Source organism: Canis lupus, chromosome 15 (genome assembly GCF_011100685.1).
Source record: "Canis lupus familiaris isolate Mischka breed German Shepherd chromosome 15, alternate assembly UU_Cfam_GSD_1.0, whole genome shotgun sequence".
NCBI lineage: Eukaryota > Metazoa > Chordata > Mammalia > Carnivora > Canidae > Canis > Canis lupus.
Window position 1 is genome coordinate 27,334,823 of NC_049236.1, and position 21,121 is coordinate 27,355,943.

The 21,121-nt window shown below is 36.3% G+C and overlaps 1 long non-coding RNA gene across 2 annotated transcripts in view; it reads left to right on the forward strand.

Moving 5' to 3' along the window:
- Window positions 1-341: 341 nt before the first annotated feature.
- LOC102154855 overlaps window positions 342-21,121 on the forward strand; it is a 45,672-nt gene continuing 24,892 nt past the window's right edge. The window contains exons 1-4 of one of the 2 annotated variants that reach the window (XR_005370434.1): window positions 342-828; window positions 4,642-4,709; window positions 18,510-18,597; window positions 20,881-20,971. This is a non-coding gene — a long non-coding RNA (uncharacterized LOC102154855). The remainder of the gene's footprint in view (window positions 829-4,641; window positions 4,710-18,509; window positions 18,598-20,880; window positions 20,972-21,121) is intronic. The other variant, XR_005370435.1, reaches the window with a different exon arrangement.

Consider the following 21,121-nt stretch of genomic DNA (forward strand, 5'->3'; position numbering starts at 1 on the left):
TTGTGTATGGCATAAGAAAGTGGTCCAGTTTCATCATTCTGCATGTTGCTGCCCAATTTTCCCAACGCTATTTGTTCAAGAGACTTTTTCTCATTGGCTATTCTTTCCTGCTTTATTGAAAGTCAGTTGTGGGTAGTTGTGGGTCCATTTCTGGGTTCTCTATTCTCTACCATTGATTTATGTGTCTGTTACAAAAAAAAATCCTTTTAAAATGTAGACAAAAAAACATTTACATGTTAAAATATTTTATTAATATATTATTTAATATAATTTGATAATACTTTCCCTTAAAACTGAGTTTTAGTCGTGTTTTAAGATAGTTACTTTTTTTGTTAAGATATTCTTGCTATAACAAAGTTTATTACTTCATGAATATTATGTGATCCTGAAAAATGGTGTTTGTGAAGTTTGCTAATGTTAGTTATAAAACGTCATTTTTTAAATCTACAAAATGGAGATAGTAAAGATCCAATTTATAAACTGTAATAAGCTGACAACTAAGTAATTCCAGTTGTCTTCCATGGCACATGGTAGGATGGCACTTCTCAGTTCCCTTGATGTTAGTTGGGATTTGTGTCTTGTTTTGGTCACAAGTAGAAAAGATGTATGACACTTCAATTTGAAAGCTTCAAGAGCCTGTGTGTAAATTGTGACACTCAGTATTATGTCTTCTCAGAATTTGAATGTCAGAATTATGTGAACAGAGCCCTCAATCAGTGGTGAACATGTAAAAGGAGCAAGAAATCAACCTTTGTTGGTTCAAATCACTAAAATTTGGAGGTTGCTAAACAATGCTGTATAACCTAGTCAAAGTATGAGACAGTGCATGTAAGTATAGAGCACAGTGTTTAGCACAGGTATTATTATTTTTATAAAAGTTTCACATATGACTAATATAGACAAAATGCAATGTAAATACTATTGACTAGTTAGGACACATAAAACCCATATACTAAGAGTTAATTATATGCCCCTAATGCTAGTTTGTAATAAGTGAGACTGTTATACTTTCTTTCCTCATGTGTGCTGAGGTTTTACTAATAATGATTAATATAATTATTATAAAATTATAATTTATAGGAGGAAACTTTAATGTTTTGAGGATGAATATGTAAAGATACTGATACTTAAGAGGATATAGAAAACAGAATTAGGGGAACCCTGGGTGGTGCAGCGGTTTGGCGCCTGCCTTTGGCCCAGGGCGCGATCCCGGAGACCTGGGATCGAGTCCCGCGTCGGGCTCTCAGTGCATGGAGCCTGCTTCTCCCTCTGCCTGTGTCTCTGCCTCTCTCTCATCTCTCTCTGTGTGACTATCATAAATAAATAAATTTTAAAAAAATTAAAAAAAAAAGAAATGGCCAAGAGAGGTTACTCAAAGCAAAGGAAATAAGATATTTGAAAATTACTGCTTTTAACCATGTGCTCTTCTGTATTTGATTAGATAACATGTGGAAGTATTGTTTTAATCCAGCTGCCTACTTGACAACTTCATTTGGATATCTCAAATGCACCTCAAAAGAAGAAATACCCAACACTGAATTCATAGTCTCTTTTTCCATTGTCTCCCGTATGGGTTAATGGCAGGAATCCATTAATCCAATCATCCTTGACACTTTCCTCCTCCTCATCCCCCTTGTCTTATTTTTCACTGAGTCCTATCACTCAATTTGATCTCTTAAATATCCCCTGAATATATAGGTTTCTCTCTTTCTCCATGGTTGCCTTTATTCTCTGCTCTTTACTATAATACTGAATTAGCTCTTCAGTGGTCTTGCCTAAATTCACTCTGAGCATTCTCATGAGAGTGTTGGTGATATTTTGAACTGCAAATGTGATTGTGTTTCTTACTCTTGCTTAAAACACACCAATGACTTCTAATTGCTTTTAGGATACAGAAAACACCCTTTCCTTAACAATGTGGGAGGCTGTGCATGGTGAAGCCATGTCACTGTCTTATATCTCTTACATCACTGTGTGCTTCCCTCTCTGTGCTCTGGTGGTCCACTCTAACTTTTTAAAATTCACATAGTCTATCTATTCACAGAACCTTTGCACATATTTTCTTCTGCCCAGTGTAACTATCCTTATCACCTTACTCTCTTCAATCTTAACCATTCGTCAGATCTCGGCCAAAGGGAAGCCAACTAACTCTGTTATACCAGTCCCAATCAGGTTCTTTTATTTTATACTCAAAAACCACATTCATTTGAATTAAAATATTCATCTAGCTTCTCTGAAGCTGAATACTATGCTGAATGAGAAAGTGACTGCATAGGTTTTTACTCAGTGTTTATATTGCTCCAATTAATATCTGATTATTAGTGACTGACAAATTGTAAAGAATCAAAAGTATTTTGTTATGAATTAATATATGGCCCACGATCACTTATTCAAGCAATAATACAAACTTTGTCAGTCTTTCTATCGATATTCCTTCAAGTTATATACACTTTTTGCTTTTTCAATTTCTTCTTGGACCCTGATTTCTAGTCTTAATTGCTATCACGCAGTTTTATACAATGCTGAGGAAGCAGATTAAGGTAAATGTGCTGTACTCTCTAGTGCCTTCTTCTACTGCTTGAGGTTTGCTAGACCCCTGTGGATTTAAGGAGAAATAATTTTTTCCACATTTAGTGCTGATTGTAGTTTTTCTCTGTTCTCAGATGTTCTTATTTTTTTTTATCATTTTCTCTATGTTACATATCCCTTGAAAAATAAATACTTATGTCCTGTTGGTATATGTAGTCAATTAAGCCAGTTTTTAATATTTACATTTTTCAGGTAATTATATTTAGGCTACTGTGTTTCCATGGAGAACTTTCACTTTTACCTGTAGATTGTAATTTGAGTCATTGTCAAGAGTGGCATATTGTGTTCTATGAACTAAGAATTTACTTTTTATAAATTCTGAAATAAAGCATAAGGCTAAAGACAAAGTAGATGATTGCTTAATGGATGAAAACTTGATATTGTTTGAAAGAGGAAAAACAAATAGAAGTCAACATTAGTGATGCTTCTAGGCTTGTGTTTTTGTTTTGGAACTATCATGGAGCAGAAAAGTCTTGTCATCCTATGTAAGAGGCGAGGAAAGGATTTATGAGCTTATACAATTAGCCTCTTTATTTTCAGATGGAAAAAAAAATCACAGTATAGAGATTTTAAATTACCTAAGATAGTAGTGTGTTTTAAATGTATATATATTTTTAGATTTATATTTTTCCTGATTGCCTGCATATTGCTGCCCCAGATCGAGGTTAATTCAGAAACAAACAAGTCTCAATGTGTTGCCAATTAGCAGTCAATCTTTTTGATTCTGAGATAAATTTATGGATTAATTCTGATTAGATAAAATTGTTCCCAGAAGAGAACTGTGGAAATAAAACTAAATTATGTTATGTCGAGATTTTCTATTACATTTCAAGTTGAATGAATTACAAAAGAAATGACAAAGTTTCTTTAGTTAGACAGAAGTGGTATTTTGACATGAATAGAGAAAAGATCAAAGAGACAGAGATAAATTTCCACTTTCTCCTGACTTTTTCATCAAATTGCGGTTGAGTTTGACAAAAAAGCTCTTTTCTTTTGCTAACTCCCACATTCCATAAATTTGAGCTGAGAATCCTCAATAAGTGTCAAAGAAGATGCAACTTGCTATCTAGTTTTTCTTGCTTGAATGATCCAAAGAGCCATTTTCCAAACTGAAGGAAAATGCTATAATCCAGCTGTAAATTAAGAAGCTGTTCCATTGTGGAGACTGCTCTGGAAATGACTGTGAGAACTCTGCTATCTGTGTTGCTCTAATTCTCTGGAGACCCCAGCACTTACTCTGCAGATGGATTTCATTCTTTGAAATATCATTAAAAGTTACATTTTTATAACAAATGCTCAATAGTGTTTTTTTAAAAGATTTATTTATTTATTTATTCGGGGGTGCGGGGGGCAGAGACACAGGCAGAGGGAGAAGCAGGCTCCATGCAGGGAGCCTGATGTGGGACTGGATCCTGGGTCTCCACGATCACACCCTGGGCTGCAGGGCTGCCCTCAATAGCGTTTATGTATATGATGCTTCTTTATAGCTTCTTCCTTTTAGAAAGATGCTAGGATAAAATAATCTAGAGATTAATTTACAAGTCTCTAGCTACATATAAAAACTGTGTTTCACTGATGAATAAATGTAGATTAACTTTATGTCTGATCAAGTAAAAAATTCCTATATTTTGGTTTGCTAGTTAAGGATGAAATATGGAGGGGCACTTGGGTGGTTCAGTCAGCTGAGCATCTGACTCTTGATTTCAGCTCAGATCACGATCCATCGCAGGGTGGTGGGATGGAGCCCAGAGACAGGCTCCCCACTCAGTAGGGAGTCTGCTTCTCTCTCTTTCTCTCTCAAAAGAATAAATATATTTTTTAAAAAGGATGAAATAAGGAAATTTTTTAAATTGCTATTTTCTTGGTTAGTGGACTAAATTCTGAGACAAAGCTGAATGAACAGTTAGATGCCTATGATATTCTATTTTTTATAAATTGGATTATCAAAGAACAATTTTATTTATCTTGAAGCATCAACATCCATATAACTAAAAGCAGATTTCCCTAGGAAATTTGAACTGATCTCTCATGGCATTTGCCTTTCGTTTACAGAAAGCTCTAAAATTTCATCCGGAAGATATAATTTTAGTTTTTTAAGATCATCAATGAACATTTATTAAGTAAGTACCTACTATATTGTAGACATTTTGCAAGGCACTGGTAGTTCAGAAAGAAAGCATGGTCTCTGATGTTGAAGACTATATGTCAGGAAAAAAGACCTGTAGTACATATTTACCATACGGTGTAATGTGTGCTTAGACAAGATTTTAAAGAAGAGTAGAATAAGGAGATAGATTGGGATTTAATATGTTGACAAACAGAATTTAGACTGTAACCCGGGGGATTTGGTTGAGTGAAAGAATCAGAAGTTGTGTGTGGGTGAACAAATTATAGCAACCAGATGGAAGCAACTGTAAGCGTTCTGAATTTGAAATAATAACTAGACACTTTTTATTGTTCAATGGAAATTGATAATAAGCTGTCCTTCAGTGTATTCTCTCAGCCCAGGCTGAAAACAACATGTCTCTCAATACGGATGTTGAAACATTCTCTAAATCTGGAAGTATTTCTTCTTCAGGGACTATGAATTCAGAGCTCAGAGGGAACTTTATTTAATAATCATTGCCCAGGAAGATGCTGATAATGGGGACTTGTCTGAGACTTTTGTGACACCAGTGCCATCCACTGCATCACAATACTTGCTGGCAGATATTTAAAAGAAAGCAATACTTTGAATGCAAATGGGGTCTAAATTGCGTACAGGCAGATTATATATGAGGAATAACACTCAGATGTTACTCCATTAGCATAAATCTTGTTTACTCTTTTCCAGATCATTTTTAACCTTTCAATAAAAGTAAAGATTCTCCTGTAATGTAATTTAAGCTACCAGCCTTCTTTGTAGTTCTCCTTACTTTCCCAAACACATTTAATGCTGAAATATTGTTCTTAATTAACTTGGTTACTACAGAAATAGGGTTGTTTTGTCCCTGAGCCTTGAAGCTTTTTCCTAGCTTTAGTTCACTATAAATCATCTTGAAGTTTTGTAAATCCAGTTTAGCCATATGCCCCTGGCTTCTGATCACAGACAGACATGTTTTGAGTGCAGTACATTTTTTTTTGTTGTTGTTCTGGGCTGGGAGTGCTCTGTTTAATAACTCAATCACTTTTCTGCTTTGGTACCTTTCTTCATCTCCTTCTCTTTCCTGTGATTTGTGCCTTGACTTAATTATCTCTCTAAAATTTGATTTCATCATGTGTTTGTCAACGTACCTACAATTATCACTTACTTTGGTGGACCCGCCTCTTCAACCCATAGCTTCTAATTATGAAAGCAGCAAAGATGAATGTTTGAAAGGGGAAATCAGGATTTTTTTTCTCTTTTTTTTCCTGAGGAAGGTTATTTTAAATGTACTTTCAGAAAACCTCTTTCAACCAGAAATATGGCAAGAAAAGATTCTCAAGGGATTCCTTATGGTAGGATTTATTTATTTTTTTTTAATTATTTTAGAACCTATGGAAGATGAAGCTGACACTGTGGTGTGAGTATCAGACACTGGACTGCATGTGGTCAATAAAGTCTGTACCAAGCTAGAGAAGACACAGAGAAGCAACCCTTTTATCATTGGGGCAAATTTTTTATCTTGGGGAAAATTTTTTTTTTTAAGATTTTATTTATTTACTCATGAGAGACAGAGAGAGAAAGGCAGAGACATAGGCAGAGGGAGAAGCAGGCTTTATGCAGGGAGCCGGAGGTGGATCACACCCTGGGCTGAAGGCGACCCTAAACCACTGAGCCACCCGGGCTACCCTTGGGGCAATTTCCAACTGCAAATCACCAGTTGCAACTGAAACAATTGGAACATATGAGGTATGTGTTTTATTTAAGTGAAAGATTTGAATTTGCAAAGACAAGAGCAGGTACCCAAATTCAGCCTTGGAAAAAAAGAAATCAGAGAAGTGAACCAAGAATAGATGCTCAGAATGCAATGTCACCAAAGTAGAGAACTTTCTACAATTAAAAAGTATATTGGACACATAATATGGCATATGAAGAGTTCTAGCCAAATAACCAAAACCTATGTTGTATCCCAACAATTATAAAGAGAGTCAGTATGTAGCATCATAAAATAGCCTGACCATGCCTGATTTATTTTTAATCTTTAGCACAAATTACCACATTATTTTGAGAAGGAATTTGTGATTAGTAAGGATGTATCTGTACTATACATACTGAAATTAATTACAAATCTGTATCAGAATCTTAGTAAGGAAATAGAATTTACTTCAGACAGTTGAAATAAAAAGACTTGGAAAAAAGACTATCTGGGTTTTTGGTTAAGAAAATAAGTAAGAATGATGAGATACCTAGAGCATAGCAACAGTGGGTAGCTGCTATCATCGCCAGAGGCAACTAAAATAATGCAGGCGCAGCCACTCAAAAAAAACCACAGTCAAGGAAGGAAGGACAGGGCATTGTCAGAGACGTGATACCATGCAGGGAAGAAATGTCCCAAGTTTTATTTCTACTGACCTCCAGTCTTCCGCTACTAATTTTTCTTGGCCATTCCGTGAAGCTGGTCAGTGGACAAGCCTAATAATTTACGATAGGTCGTCCTTAGAATTCAGCATCGTGGGGCACAGCATATCAGAGAAGGTTTTCCTTCCTGAGTAAGGAAACACCTAGAACAACTTGTAACTGATTTGACTTAGTAAATTTGTATGATAGATTGAATTACAGGTCCTGATTTTATATTCCCCTGTATATAAGTCTTATAATCTGAGAGAGTTTGATACTCAAGATCTATGTCTATAAATATAAATTTATAAGTCTTCAGATCCACACTCAGGTTCATCTTCCTACCTTTTGACTTTGAGGTTGGCCATGTGATTTACTTTGGCTAATGTTAGCAGATGTGATGTAAACAGAAGCTTAAACTTTCTTGCATAGTTTGGCTTGCTTGCTTGTACTTCTGCTGCTGCTAGGAGAGTACACTTCTATGACCTTTCAACCTGGGTTCCTTTCACCTCCCCCCGCCCCCACAATGACACATGGAACAGAGTGAAGCAGAGCTTTTCTAGTTGATCCATGTATGTGAAAATAAATGATTGTTTTTGAAAGCCACTGAATTTTGCACTGGTGTATTACACAGCAATACATGTGTAGCTGACTGATAAAGCATGCATGATCTCATTGCATGTATTACCCTTTAAAAATTTTGAGCATTAAAATAGCAATTCAGGTAAATTAAAAGGTAGAGCTACCTGGAACTGAGAGAACCAAACTGCTACTGTGATCTTTATCTAGTGCTATCCTAGTCTCTACTCTTAAGTACCAATTTTAACTCAGTAGATGAGATATTGAATATTATAAAATCAGTGCCCTGGTAGAGTCTTGTCTTACGTGAATTACTGAAGAAACACTTCTTATAATTTATTTATAACTTATATTCTTATTTTAGTAATATAATGTCACATACATATAAAAAGAATATTTAATATACATGCAGAGCGTATATATAACACTATTATGGATTCCTGGAGCCCCTTCCCTAATGCATGTACTAGAACATTTTCAGTGTTTAGTATCTATGTATTCTTCCCCTATTCTATTCCCCTGTGTTCCTCTTCCTGATTAGTGAAAATAAAACTAAAACACAGTCTTTGGATCCTTTAAACAGTTTGTGTGTCATCTATATTGTTTCTTGGTGCTCTACTTTATTTGTTTCTGTTGTTGGATAATATTCAGTTGTGATTATGCGCCATACTTTATTTAGTAAGTTTCATGTCAGTGGATATTCATGTCAGTAGAGTATTCAACTCTACTTTCCTTGTCACAGTGTTGTATAAATGAGGGTAATCATATGGTGAGAAGAAAGTATAATAACGTATTGGTTACTATCATCTTGACACAACATATACAATCATGGTAATCATTTCCAGGAATGTGAATTATTCTAGTAAGAATTCTTGAGTTCATATGACATAGATTTTGAGTATTGTACTCTTTCAGATTAAAATGAACTTAATAAAATTGCTACCAGAAGCAGATAAAAAAATCTGGCCCTCTAGAGATTAGGTTCATTTACTGAAGGAAATGAACTGGCATTTCTTTAACACTTACTAGGTATATAGGACATTAAACTTTCTCCTGATAGAGATATAATAATGAACTCAATGCAGAATATGTATGAACATTTATACAATTAAGTTATTTTCAGCTAGAACTCCAAGAAAATAAAGTGATCCTTTCCACAAGACAGCTTTAAAGTGCCACAGTGCCTAAAAAAACAATAGAAAGAAAAATATAAATACAGAAAGCTCAAGCTTAGTTTAAAAAGAGATACCACAAAAGTTAGACATTTGTATTAACAAGCAAGACTGGGAACTAATATTTTGAAGAACATGATAGAAGAAGGAAAAACCTCTTGTAGAAATCAACTTTTAAAATTTTTAAAATTCAGAAGCAAAAACTTCATGAAATAATACATAAAACTTTCTGTGATTAATAGAGTCCTGAAATTACATAAATGGATCTTCTAACCTGGTAGATCAACCAACCTTCTAACCTGGTAGTTGGGGACAGGATAATGTGATGTCCTCCAAAGAGAATCCTTTTATAGTTCATTAGTAAAAAAACAAAAAACAAAAACAAACAAACAGAAAACAAAGTTCACAAAAGTAGTTATCAGTAGTTTTTTATCTGATGGAAGTGAGACTGACATTATAATCCTTCTATATATCCTTTATAGTCTGTTATTGATACAGATATAGTTGATATAGATGTTTTAATTCCAGAAATCAAGTTCAGTCACTAAAAAACCACTTTAGTTACCTTCATAATCCCTAAGATTAAAAAAAAAAAAAAAAAAAGCTCTACATATTGAAATACATAGGCAGTGCATGGACAGAATGAGCACATCCTCATTATTTGAGCTGAAGTTCTGATGCTCAGTGTGAAGATACTTAGGTAAGCATACCTTTCTTATGTACCTTGGTCTCTCCAGTATGCTACAAATAACATTGTCACATAGCTGATCAGAAACAGAAGCTACAGAGCTTCAAAGCATTGGTTTAGTTCTTTTTCTTTCACACCTTGGTGCCTAAATACCTATCCTAATTGCTAACATCTGCTAAAGAGAAAATGTTGAAACCCTTTGCTCCTAAAGCTATATGTCTCTCTGACTTAGGTAGCTTGAATGGCCACGTGCCAACTAAGATAAAGTCACTTCCAGGGGCTCCTGGGTGACTCAGTTAAGCATCTAACTTTTGATTTCAGCCCAGGTTATGATCTCAGGGTCCTGGGATCAAGCCCTGCCTGGGGCTCTGTGCTCAGCATGGAGTCTGCTTGAGATTTTCTCTTTCCTCCTCCCTCTCCCCTTTCCCCTGCTCTTGCACACATGTGTTTGCACACATGTGTTATCTCTCTCTCTCTTACTCTTTCTCAATAAATCTTAAAAAAAAAAAAAAAAAAGGATAAGGTCACTACCAAAGAAAAAGATTGTACTTTAACTCCAGTTAGCTATCACTAAACTTTATGCCACTGGTCACAACATAGATAGAGCGTTATTATGAATGGATGGAAGCACATCCACAATCATTAAAGGAAAACAAACTCTTATACATTCTATTTATTGCTGTTAGACAATCTGCACCATCTTTGCATCCATTACATTATATGATATTCTTTGCCAAGGACAATTAAAAGTCCTAAATACATAAGGGGCTATTGTATCCAAGGATGTGTTAAGTTGCCAGCCATCTGGAGATGAGTTTAAATTTTAGCTGATGGGATTAAGGATGCTCATAATCATTGCTGTTAATATTGATGAAACATTCCTGGACTATAGATTGGTAGACAAAAAATGTTTGACATATACTGATATGAGATTAGGAGCAATCTAGTAGGTTTCCAGGAGAGACTTATGTATTCTTTCCTGGAAATTGTTGTAGACGCCTTGCAGTCTGGTGTAGTAAAAAATCTGTCCTCCCCCCCCAGTCAGAACAGATGATCTAATGTCTACAGATCCATTCCAAACCTATGTCAGGGAACTAACAAGACAAGACAATACAAAGAATAGAACAAATAGATTTTTCATAACCTTTTTGAAACCTGTTACCTGCAACAACAGATTAATCTGAGCACCTGTTATGTGAATAATATAAATCATCTCACAATTAACTGGAGTATATATTACATGTAGTTAACCTAACAGCTATTATCCTTATCACTTAATCATAATTTGAACTAGACTAAAAAAAGAAAAAACGGAGCTGGTAGTAAAACTCTTATTATGATTGCAATGTCTTTCCAAGGGGTATTGTGGATAATGGTGATAATTTTATAAGATAAAGTACTATATTTGGGGCGTTCTTAGCACATGTGAGAGTGACTCCTCTAATAAAGCTAAAAAAGCTTTCCCTTCCCTATATTTGATTTAACACAGGGGTCTGGCTTTACTCTATTTTGATATCACGTTTCACACACTGTAGAAACCTTTAACAGCAGCCCTTTTAAAGACATACTCCTACCCTAAGCTTCTTTGCTCTCCCACTGCTTCTATATCAACTCAGATCTTTCGTTGTTTCCTCTTTTTTTTTTTTTTCTTTCTTTGACCACTTTGGTTCAATGGCAGTTTTATCCCCTTGAAAGCACATTAAATCAGTTAGAAAAAAACAGGTACCATGCTGATTTCACTTCTGCAGAAATACGGCTATATTGCACTCACCCCGTAAGCTCTTCAGCTTGACACAACGCTATGAAATTACCTCCACTCTCACTGTTTCAAACAAACCTTTGCAACCACAGATCAAGACTTTTAAAAGTTCACTTCCTGATTTGCAGCAGCTCACTGAATGTTTTCCCAGCTTCAAACATGATGTTCCAAAGAAACAGTGAAGCTTCTAATGTTTGAAAAGCAGCAGGGATTCAGTTCTTTAATGGAGAACATTCAAATTTGCAGTCCCAAACTGGCAGTGCGGGGGTGTCACATTTCCCACAATCTGCTGTAAGTAAGGCCTGCAGGTGTAACAACCTTGTCACATGTCTAAATGAGCACAACTGCTCCTTCTATATGCTGTAAGGGTTTATCTCCCCCCTGTTCTGCTTGCTTGCTACAAATCATTTTCAGAAAAGCAGTCAGAAGAATGCACTAATAACATTTCTACTTCCCACCCCCCCAAATTGTGAATCTCTTGAGATCCCTGGCCCTTAACAGATAAACCAAGTATCATTTTCATGCATTTGGTAAGACTGTGTCACATTAAATGCAGACTAGAAATCAAATATCAGCTTTCAAAAGAACATTGCAGATCCAGTTTCCTTTGACTCACTAGGATCTCATCTCATCTAAACTTCCACAGGAGATACAAAGGCGAGAGTAGCACAAACAGGATATTTAGACTCAGAAGACCAAGAACAGTAATAGCTTGCTCAGCTGCTTTCTCTGTTATCCTGGCTGAGCTTCCTAAATTTCCAAAGCTTCTGTGCTCTTATCTGTCAAAAAGGGGGAAATTGGCTTAGTGTAAGAAGTAAATGAGACTGTGTCCTCTATCTAACCATTCAGACTCTCAGCAAACACCTTTTTTTTAAATAATAAATATATTTCTTATTGGTGTTCAATTTGCCAACATACAGAATAACACCCAGTGCTCATCCCGTCAAGTTCCCCCCTCAGTGCTTGCCACCCAGTCACCTCCACTCCCCCATCCACCTCCCCTTCCACCACCCCTAGTTCTTTTCCCAGAGTTAGGAGTCTTCCATGTTCTGTCTCCCTTTCTGATATTTCCTACCCATTTCTTCTCCCTTCCCCACTATTCCCTTTCACTATCATTTATATTCCCCAAATGAATGAGACCATATAGTGTTTATCCTTCTCCGATTGACTTATTTCACTCAGCATTATACCCTCCAGTTCCATCCACGTCGAAGCAAATGGTGGGTATTTATCATTTCTAATGGCTGAGTAATATTCCATTGTATACATAAACCACATCTTCTTTATCCATTCATCTTTCAATGGACACAGAGGCTCATTCCACAGTTTGGCTATTGTGGACATTGCTGCTAGAAACATTGGGGTGCAGGTGTCCCGGCATTTCATTGCATCTGTATCTTTGGGGTAAATCCCCAGCAGTGAAATTGCTGGGTCGTAAGGCAGGTCTATTTTTAACTCTTTGAGGAAACTCCACACAGTTTTCCAGAGTGGCTGCAGCAGTTCACATTCCCACCAACAGTGTAAGAGGCTTCCCTTTTCCCCGCATCCTCTCCAACATTTGTAGTTTCCTGCCTTGTTAATGTTCCCCATTCTCACTGGTGTGAGGTGGTATCTCATTGTGGTTTTGATTTGTATTTCCCTGATGGCCAGTGATGCAGAGCATTTTCTCATGTGCATGTTGGCCATGTCTATGTCTTCCTCTGTGAGATTTCTCTTCATGTCTTTTGCCCATTTCATGATTGGATTTTTGTTTCTTTGGTGTTGAGTTTAAGAAGTTCTTTATAGATCTTGGAAACTAGCCCTTTATCTGATATGTCATTTGCAAATATCTTCTCCCATTCTGTAGGTTGTCTTTGAGTTTTGTTGACTGTATCCTTTGCTGTGCAAAAGCTTCTTATCTTGATGAAGTCCCAATAGTTCATTTTTGCTTTTGTTTCTTTTGCCTTCGTGGATGTATCTTGCAAGAAGTTACTGTGGCTGAGTTCCAAAAGGGTGTTGCCTGTGTTCTCCTCTAGGATTTTGATGGAATCTTGTCTCACATTTAGATCTTTCATCCATTTTGAGTTTATCTTTGTGTATGGTGAAAGAGAGTGGTCTAGTTTCATTCTTCTGCATGTGGATGTCCAATTTTCCCAGCACCATTTATTGAAGAAACTGTCTTTTTTTCCAGTGGATAGTCTTTCCTGCTTTGTCGAATATTAATTGACCATAAAGTTCAGGGCCCATTTCTGGGTTCTCTATTCTGTTCCATTGATCTATGTGTCTGTCTTTGCGCCAGTACCACACTGTCTTGATGACCACAGCTTTGTAGTACAACCTGAAATCTGGCATTGTGATGCCCCCAACTATGGTTTTCTTTTTTAAAATTCCCCTGGCTATTCGGGGTCTTTTCTGATTCCACACAAATCTTAAAATAATTTATTCTAACTCTCTGAAGAAAGTCCATGGTATTTTGATAGGGATTGCATTAAACGTGTAAATTGCCCTGGGTAACATTGACATTTTCACAATATTAATTCTGCCAATCCATGAGCATGGAATATTTTTCCATCTCTTTGTGTCTTCCTCAATTTCTTTCAGAAGTGTTCTATAGTTTTGAGGGTATAGATCCTTTACCTCTTTGGTGAGGTTTATTCCTAGGTATCTTATGCTTTTGGGTGCAATTGTAAATGGGATTGACTCCTTAATTTCTCTTTCTTCAGTCTCATTGTTAGTGTATAGAAATGCCACTGACTTCTGGGCATTGATTTTGTATCCTGCCACACTGCCAAATTGCTGTATGAGTTCTAGCAATCTTGGGGTGCAGTCTTATGGGTTTTCTTTTTTTTTAATTTTTATTTATTTATGATAGTCACAGAGAGAGAGAGAGAGAGGGAGAGAGAAGCGCAGAGACATAGGCAGAGGGAGAAGCAGGCTCCGTGCACCGGGAGCCCGACATGGGATTCGATCCTGGTTCTCCAGGATCGTGCCCTGGGCCAAAGGCAGGCGCTAAACCGCTGCGCCACCCAGGGATCCCTCTTTTGGGTTTTCTATGTAGAGTATCATGTCATCAGCGAAGAGGGAGAGTTTGCTTCTTCTTTGCCAATTTGAATGCCTTTAATGTCTTTTTGTTGTCTGATTGCTGAGGCTACGACTTCTAGTACTATGTTGAATAGCAGTGGTGAGAGTGGACATCCCTGTCTTGTTCCTGATCTTAGGGGAAAGGCTCCCAGTGCTTCCCCATTGAGAATGAGATTTGCTGTGGGCTTTTCGTAGATGGCTTTTAAGATGTCGAGGAAAGTTCCCTCTATTCCTACACTCTGAAGAGTTTTGATCAGGAATGGATGCTGTATTTTGTCAAATGCTTTCTCTGCATCTATTGAGAGGATCATATGGTTCTTGGTTTTTCTCTTGCTGATATGATGAATCACATTGATTGTTTTTATGAGTGTTGAACCAGCCTTGTGTCCCAGGGATAAATCCTACTTGGTCATGGTGAATAATTTTCTTAATGTACTGTTGGATCCTATTGGCTAGTATCTTGTTGAGAATTTTTGCATCCCTGTTCATCAGGGATATTGGTCTATAATTCTCCTTTTTTGGTGAGGTCTTTGGTTTTGGAATTAAGGTGATGCTGGCCTTATAGAATGAATTTGGAAGTACTCCATCTCTTTCTATCTTTCCAAACAGCTTTAGTAGAAGCTGGGTTTTTTTTTTTAATTTAAAAAATATTTTTTAATTTATTTATGAAAGAGAGAGAGAGACAGAGAGAGACAGAGACACAGGCAGAGGGAAAAGCAGGCTCCATGCACCAGGAGCCCTACGTAGGATTCGATCCCAGGTCTCCAGGATCGCGCCCTGGGCCAAAGGCAGATGCCAAACCGCTGCGCCACCCAGGGATCCCTGGTTTCTTTTTTAAATGTTTGATAGAATTCCCCAGGGAAGCCATCTGGACCTGGACTTTTGTGTCTTGGGAAGTTTTTGATGACTACTTCAATTTCCTCCCTGGTTATTGGCCTGCTCAGGTTTTCTATTTCTTCCTGTTCCAGTTTTGGTAGTTTGTGGCTTTCCAGGAATGCATCCATTTCTTCTAGATTGCCTAATTTCTTGGCATATAGCTTTTCATAATATGTTTTTATAATCGTTTGTATTTCCTTGGTGTTGGTAGTGATCTCTCCTTTCTCATTCATGATTTTATTAATTTGAGTCTTCTCTCTCTTTTTAATAAGGCTGGCTAATGGTTTATCTATCTTATTAATTCTTTCAAAGAACCAACTCCTGGTTTTGTTGATCTGTTCCACAGATCTTCTGGTCTTGATTTCATTGAGTTCTGCTCGAATCTTAATTAACTCTCTTCTTCTGCTGGGTGTAGGATCTATTTGCTCTTTTTCTCTAGCTCCTTTATGTGTAAGGTTAGCTTTTGTATTTGAGTTCTTTCCAGTTTTTGGATGGATGCTTGTATTGCAATGTATTTCCCCCTCAGGACTGCTTTTGCTGCATCCCAAAGATTTTGAACGGTTGTATGTTCATTCTCATTAGTTTCCATGAATCTTTTTAATTCTTCCTTAATTTCCTGGTTGACCCTTTCATCTTTTAGCAGTATGGTCCTTAACCTCCACGTGTTTGAGGTCCTTCCAAACCTCTTGTTGTGATTTAGTTCTAATTTCAAGGCATTATGGTCTGAGAATATGCAGGGGACGATCCCAATCTTTTGGTATCGGTTCAGACCTGATTTGTGACCCAGTATGTGGTCTGTTCTGGAGAAAGTTCCATGTGCACTTGAGAAGAATGTGTATTCAGTTGAGTTTGGATGTAAAGTTCTGTAGATATCTGTGAAATCCATCTGGTCCAGTGTATCATTTAAAGCTCTCGTTTCTTTGGAGATGTTGTGCTTAGAAGACCTATCGAGTATAGAAAGCGCTAGATTGAAGTCACCAAGTATAAGTGTATTATTATCTAAGTATGTCTTAATTTTGTTTATTAATTGATTTAAATATTTGGGATCTCCCACATTCGGGGCATATATATTGAGGATTGTTAAGTCCTCTTGTTGGATAGATCCTTTATGTATGATATAGTGCCCCTCTTCATCTCTCACTACAGTCTTTGGGGTAAATTTTAGTTTATCTGATATAAGGATGGCTACCCCTGCTTTCTTTTGAGGACCATTTGAATGGTAAATGGTTCTCCAACCTTTTATTTTCAGGCTGTCGGTGTCCTTCTGTCTAAAATGAGTCTCTTGTAGACAGCAAATAGATGGGTCCTGCTTTTTTATCCAGTCTGACACCCTGCGCCTTTTGATTGGGTCATTAAGCCCATTCATGTTCAGAGTTACTATTGAAAGATATGAATTTAGTGTCATCATGATATCTATTCAGTCCCTGTTTTTGTGGATTGTTCCATTGGACTTCTTCTTAAAGGTGAATTTTAAGAGTCCCCTTAAAATTTCTTGCAGAGCTGGTTTGGAGGTCACATATTCTTTCAGTTCCTGCGTGTCTTGGAACTGAAAGTTCCTTTATCTCTCCTTCCACTCTTTATCTCTCCTTCCACTCTGAATGAGAGCCTTGCTGGATAAAGTATTCTTGGTTGCATGTTCTTCTCATTTAGGACCCTGAATATATCCTGCCAGCCCTTTCTGGCCTGCCAGGTCTCTGTGGAGAGGTCTGCTGTTAATTTGATATTCATCCCCATATAAGTTAGGGATTTCTTGTCTGTTGCTGCTTTAAGGATCTTCTCTTTATCTTTGGAATTTGCAAGCTTAACTATTAAATGTCGAGGTGTTGAATGGTTTTTATTGATTTTAGGGGGGGATCTCTCTATTTCCTGGATCTGAATGCCTGTTTCCCTTCCCAGATTAGGAAAGTTTTCAGCTATGATTTGTCCAAATACATATTCTGGCCCTCTGTCCCTTTCGGCACCCTCGGGAACCCCAATTAAACGTAGGTTTTTCTTCCTCAGGCTGTCGTTTATTTCCCTTAATCTATCCTCATGGTCTTTTAATTGTCTCTTTTTTTCCTCAGTTTCCCTCTTTGCCATCAACTTGTCTTCTATGTCACTCACTCGTTCTTCCACCTCGTTAACCCTTGTCTTTAGGACTTCTAGTTTGGATTGCATCTCATTCAATTGATTTTTAATTTCTGCCTGATTAGATCTAAATTCTGCAGTCATGAAGTCTCTTGAGTCCTTTATTTCTAGAGCCACCAGTAGCTTTATAATAGCGCTTCTGAATTGGCTTTCTGACATTGAATTGTAATCCAAATTTTGTAACTCTGTGGGAGAGAGGACTGTTTCTGATTCTTTCTTTTGAGGTGAGGTTTTCCTTCTAGTCATTTTGCTCAGTGCAGAGTGGCCAAAAACAAGTTGTATTGGGAAAAGGAGAAAAAGAGAGAAGAGAAAGAAGGAAAGAAAAAGAAAAAAGAAAAAAAAAAAGGAAGAAAAAAAGAAAAAAAAAAAGAAAAAAGGGGGGGAGCAAACAGAAATCAAAAAGCAAAAAACAAACAACAAACAAACAAAAAAAACAAGGGGGAGTATCCTCTGATTCTGTATACTGTAAGTCCCTTGACTTCCCCTGAAACTTTCCAGTGCTGCTTGGTCAATAATTTGTTTTTCCCCTGTCTGTCTAGCTGGTCTTCTGGGGGAGGGGCCTGTTGTGCTGATATCCAGGGGTTAGCACTTGGGGGAGCTCAGCAAACACCTCTTGAAGGCCAATTTACTCTATGGGTCAGATTAAGAAGTATAATAATAAATAAGACAAAATACGGACCCAAAATGAAAAGCACTATGTTAATCTTAAGACATTATACGTTTACGTAGAACAGAGATGTCTCTGTTACACCCTAAGGTGGGAGTTCAGAACTAGCTAAGTAGTCAAGAAGCAGTATTGATAATAATATCATTTGTAATCACAGACAATAAACATGTAGTGATGTAGGCACTAAAGTATTAAATTTAGAGAAAATTGTCTTTATAGTAGAGATTCTGGAAAGAAATCAGATGTGAGAAAATTGTGGAAGATAATAGAAAGCAATTTATGTGAGTCAAATTATTGTCTATCATGGTAGATAACAGTTCCAAAGTTCTATTTTTACTTTATTTCTAAAGCTGTTGCATAAATACAAAACTGGCTAAATTTATCAAATCAATGGATAAGAAATATATCTTCCATCTGTAACTGTATCAAAAGAAAATTTAATATAATTCCATGTGTTTTTTTTTCTTTCACAGTGAAGATGTAGCTCATAAAAATCGAGGCAAAATTATTAAATAGCAGTTGGGCCCAACCCTGTGCTAGGCCTAATAAAGAAGTGTTAAAGTAAGTTGAAGTACACATTTTATTTTTAGGTACTTTAAAATATGCTTGAGAGAAATAAGCTTGACATCTATGAAACAATTTAAATATTGTATTGCATGTTAGGATAGCACACAAATGTCCCCTGATTGCAAGCTCTAGAATACTTACACAATCAAAAGAATGAACATCAGAATGTAGAAATTCCAAAGAAAACTTCTCTCAAGGATAAATTCTAGAAATAATTCACAGACAGGGCCAGTGTTTTAGTGTCCTTTGTGTCTCCCTAGTACTTAGAAAAGAATCAGATCTATACGCATACTCAATAAATGTTGAGTGGAATGTATTGTCACTCACTGAACACATGCAAATGGAATCATTTGCTATGAATCAAGCATAGGAGGATGCCAGAGCAAAGAAGTTGCAGTCTGATGAAAAGAAAGACCTGTAAGCAGACAATTGTGGTGAATCTGTGTCCTGCTTTCAGAGTAGTGGCATGTATGAGGCATAGCAATGGCACGAAAGACAACAAGTACTTCCCTTCTGAGTAGTCTTTCCAAGGAGGAGATCTGGTGGGATATTGGAATTTCTTCTGGAATGCAAGGAACAGGGCATTAAGAATAAAGAAAAAAAAAAAGGGCCCAGAGATGTGAAATAGTAATTTTATGTTTGGGGATATAAGAAACTCAGTATGGCTGGGATATTGAACACTTTTACTATATGTCAGATAAGCTCGAATGTTCAATGTTCAGCAAAGGTTTCAACTTAACAGGACATGTAAATAAGTCAAACAAGTAAGAAAACCTTTCATGCAATAATATGGATTAAAGCACTTGAGTAGTCATAAGGAGTGGGAATAGGCTGGGAAGGTAAGGTGAGTAGCCAGAAAGACCAGGCACTACCATGGCCAAGATCAGTGATTCTTAAACTCTAGTGTGTAACAAATGACATTGTTGGGCTCTCACCTCCAGAGTTTCTGGTTCAGTAGGCCAGGGGTAGGGTCCTATCATTTGCATTTTTAAGAAATTTCCAGGTGTTACCAATGCTGCTAGTCAGGAACTACATATTGAGAACCACTGGTTTAGAAAAATAAAATTGTATAAGCAGTGTAGGACTAACTGATGAAAAGTTTTAAATCTTGAGATCAAGAGTGTGGACTGATCTTATAAATGTTAATAAATTATAATGCCTTCTTAAAATCCATAATTCTTAGATTTAAAATGTATATATATATATAAATATATATGTATATATGTATACATATCACCAAGAAAATTAATATTTGAATATGGGATTCCATTGGATAAATTTTTAGTTAAAATGAATTAAATATGCAAATATTAGCATGGATCAATGTCAAAACCAAAATTTAAAGAATATATACACTGTGCCTTCTTATAACATGTCAGTGTGTAAAGAAATTCTGTATATTGTGGATACATACACATATAGTCAGTGTATAAAATCACATAGAATGGTGTATGCAAATAGAAGAGTGATTACATCTGCTATCAATGGAGAATGAAATTAGAGACAAATATATAGAGGGGCTTATATTTTGTTAGTAATTATTTCTGTTCAGCTTGGTTGTAGATATGTGTCTGGTTTTTTTTTTAAATATTGTCATCTATATTTGTATGCAAGAGTTAGTTTATAATTCAAAAATAAGAATGCCATAATGAAAATAATGCTTAAAAAATAATAACATAATAAGTTGAACCTATTAGATGTGATGGATTGAGTGGGAGTGACCAGTTAAGAGACAGGCAGGTAAAGATGCCTATTGAGAGGTTACTGTTCAGATTTCTTTTATAGCCACTGGATTTCATATTTCTATGACTTTTCTAAACAATGGTTTATCACAGTACTCCACTTGAAGTTAATTTTCAGTAGTGTATTTTTTTCAACAGCTTATATAAAGTTAAAATTTATTGACCTTATTACTAATAATTAGCCCCATTGAGTTGAAATTGTATTTGCTTACCTAATAACACTAGCAGTGCTTAATACCTTAATCAGAATGGAGAGGCAGGAGTGGTGTGCAGGGAGAAACTCAATCACACTTGATTCTATAAAGTTAATTGCGGTAGTAAGTTAAATATTAGCTTTAAGCATTCAGTAACTTTCTTCTGCATAGGCCTGTCTGGCCAACATTGTCAAAAACTAGATTTACTTATACAACTTATTTTTAACTTGCGGGTTATATTAATATTCTGATAAGTGTCTTTGATGAAATAAACAAGATAGTTAAGAGACTCAAGGGAGAATAAAAAAAATTCAATGAATTACTCACATGTCATTTTTCAGGTGTTTCTGCTCTTATGCCTTCTGCTCTTATGCCTTCTTACTATTTCCACTTCTCATTGGCTTTTGTGTGTTACTAGTCACATTAAGATTGGTAAGTGTCATATAACTAATAATCAGAATTCAGTGATTTAAGCGTGGTTGGCCATTAGTGAATGGTGAAATCAAACAGAGGGACAATTCTTGAGTAATACTTGGTTTGTATTCTGGATCAATGTCACTGAGACTTTATTACCCACATTAA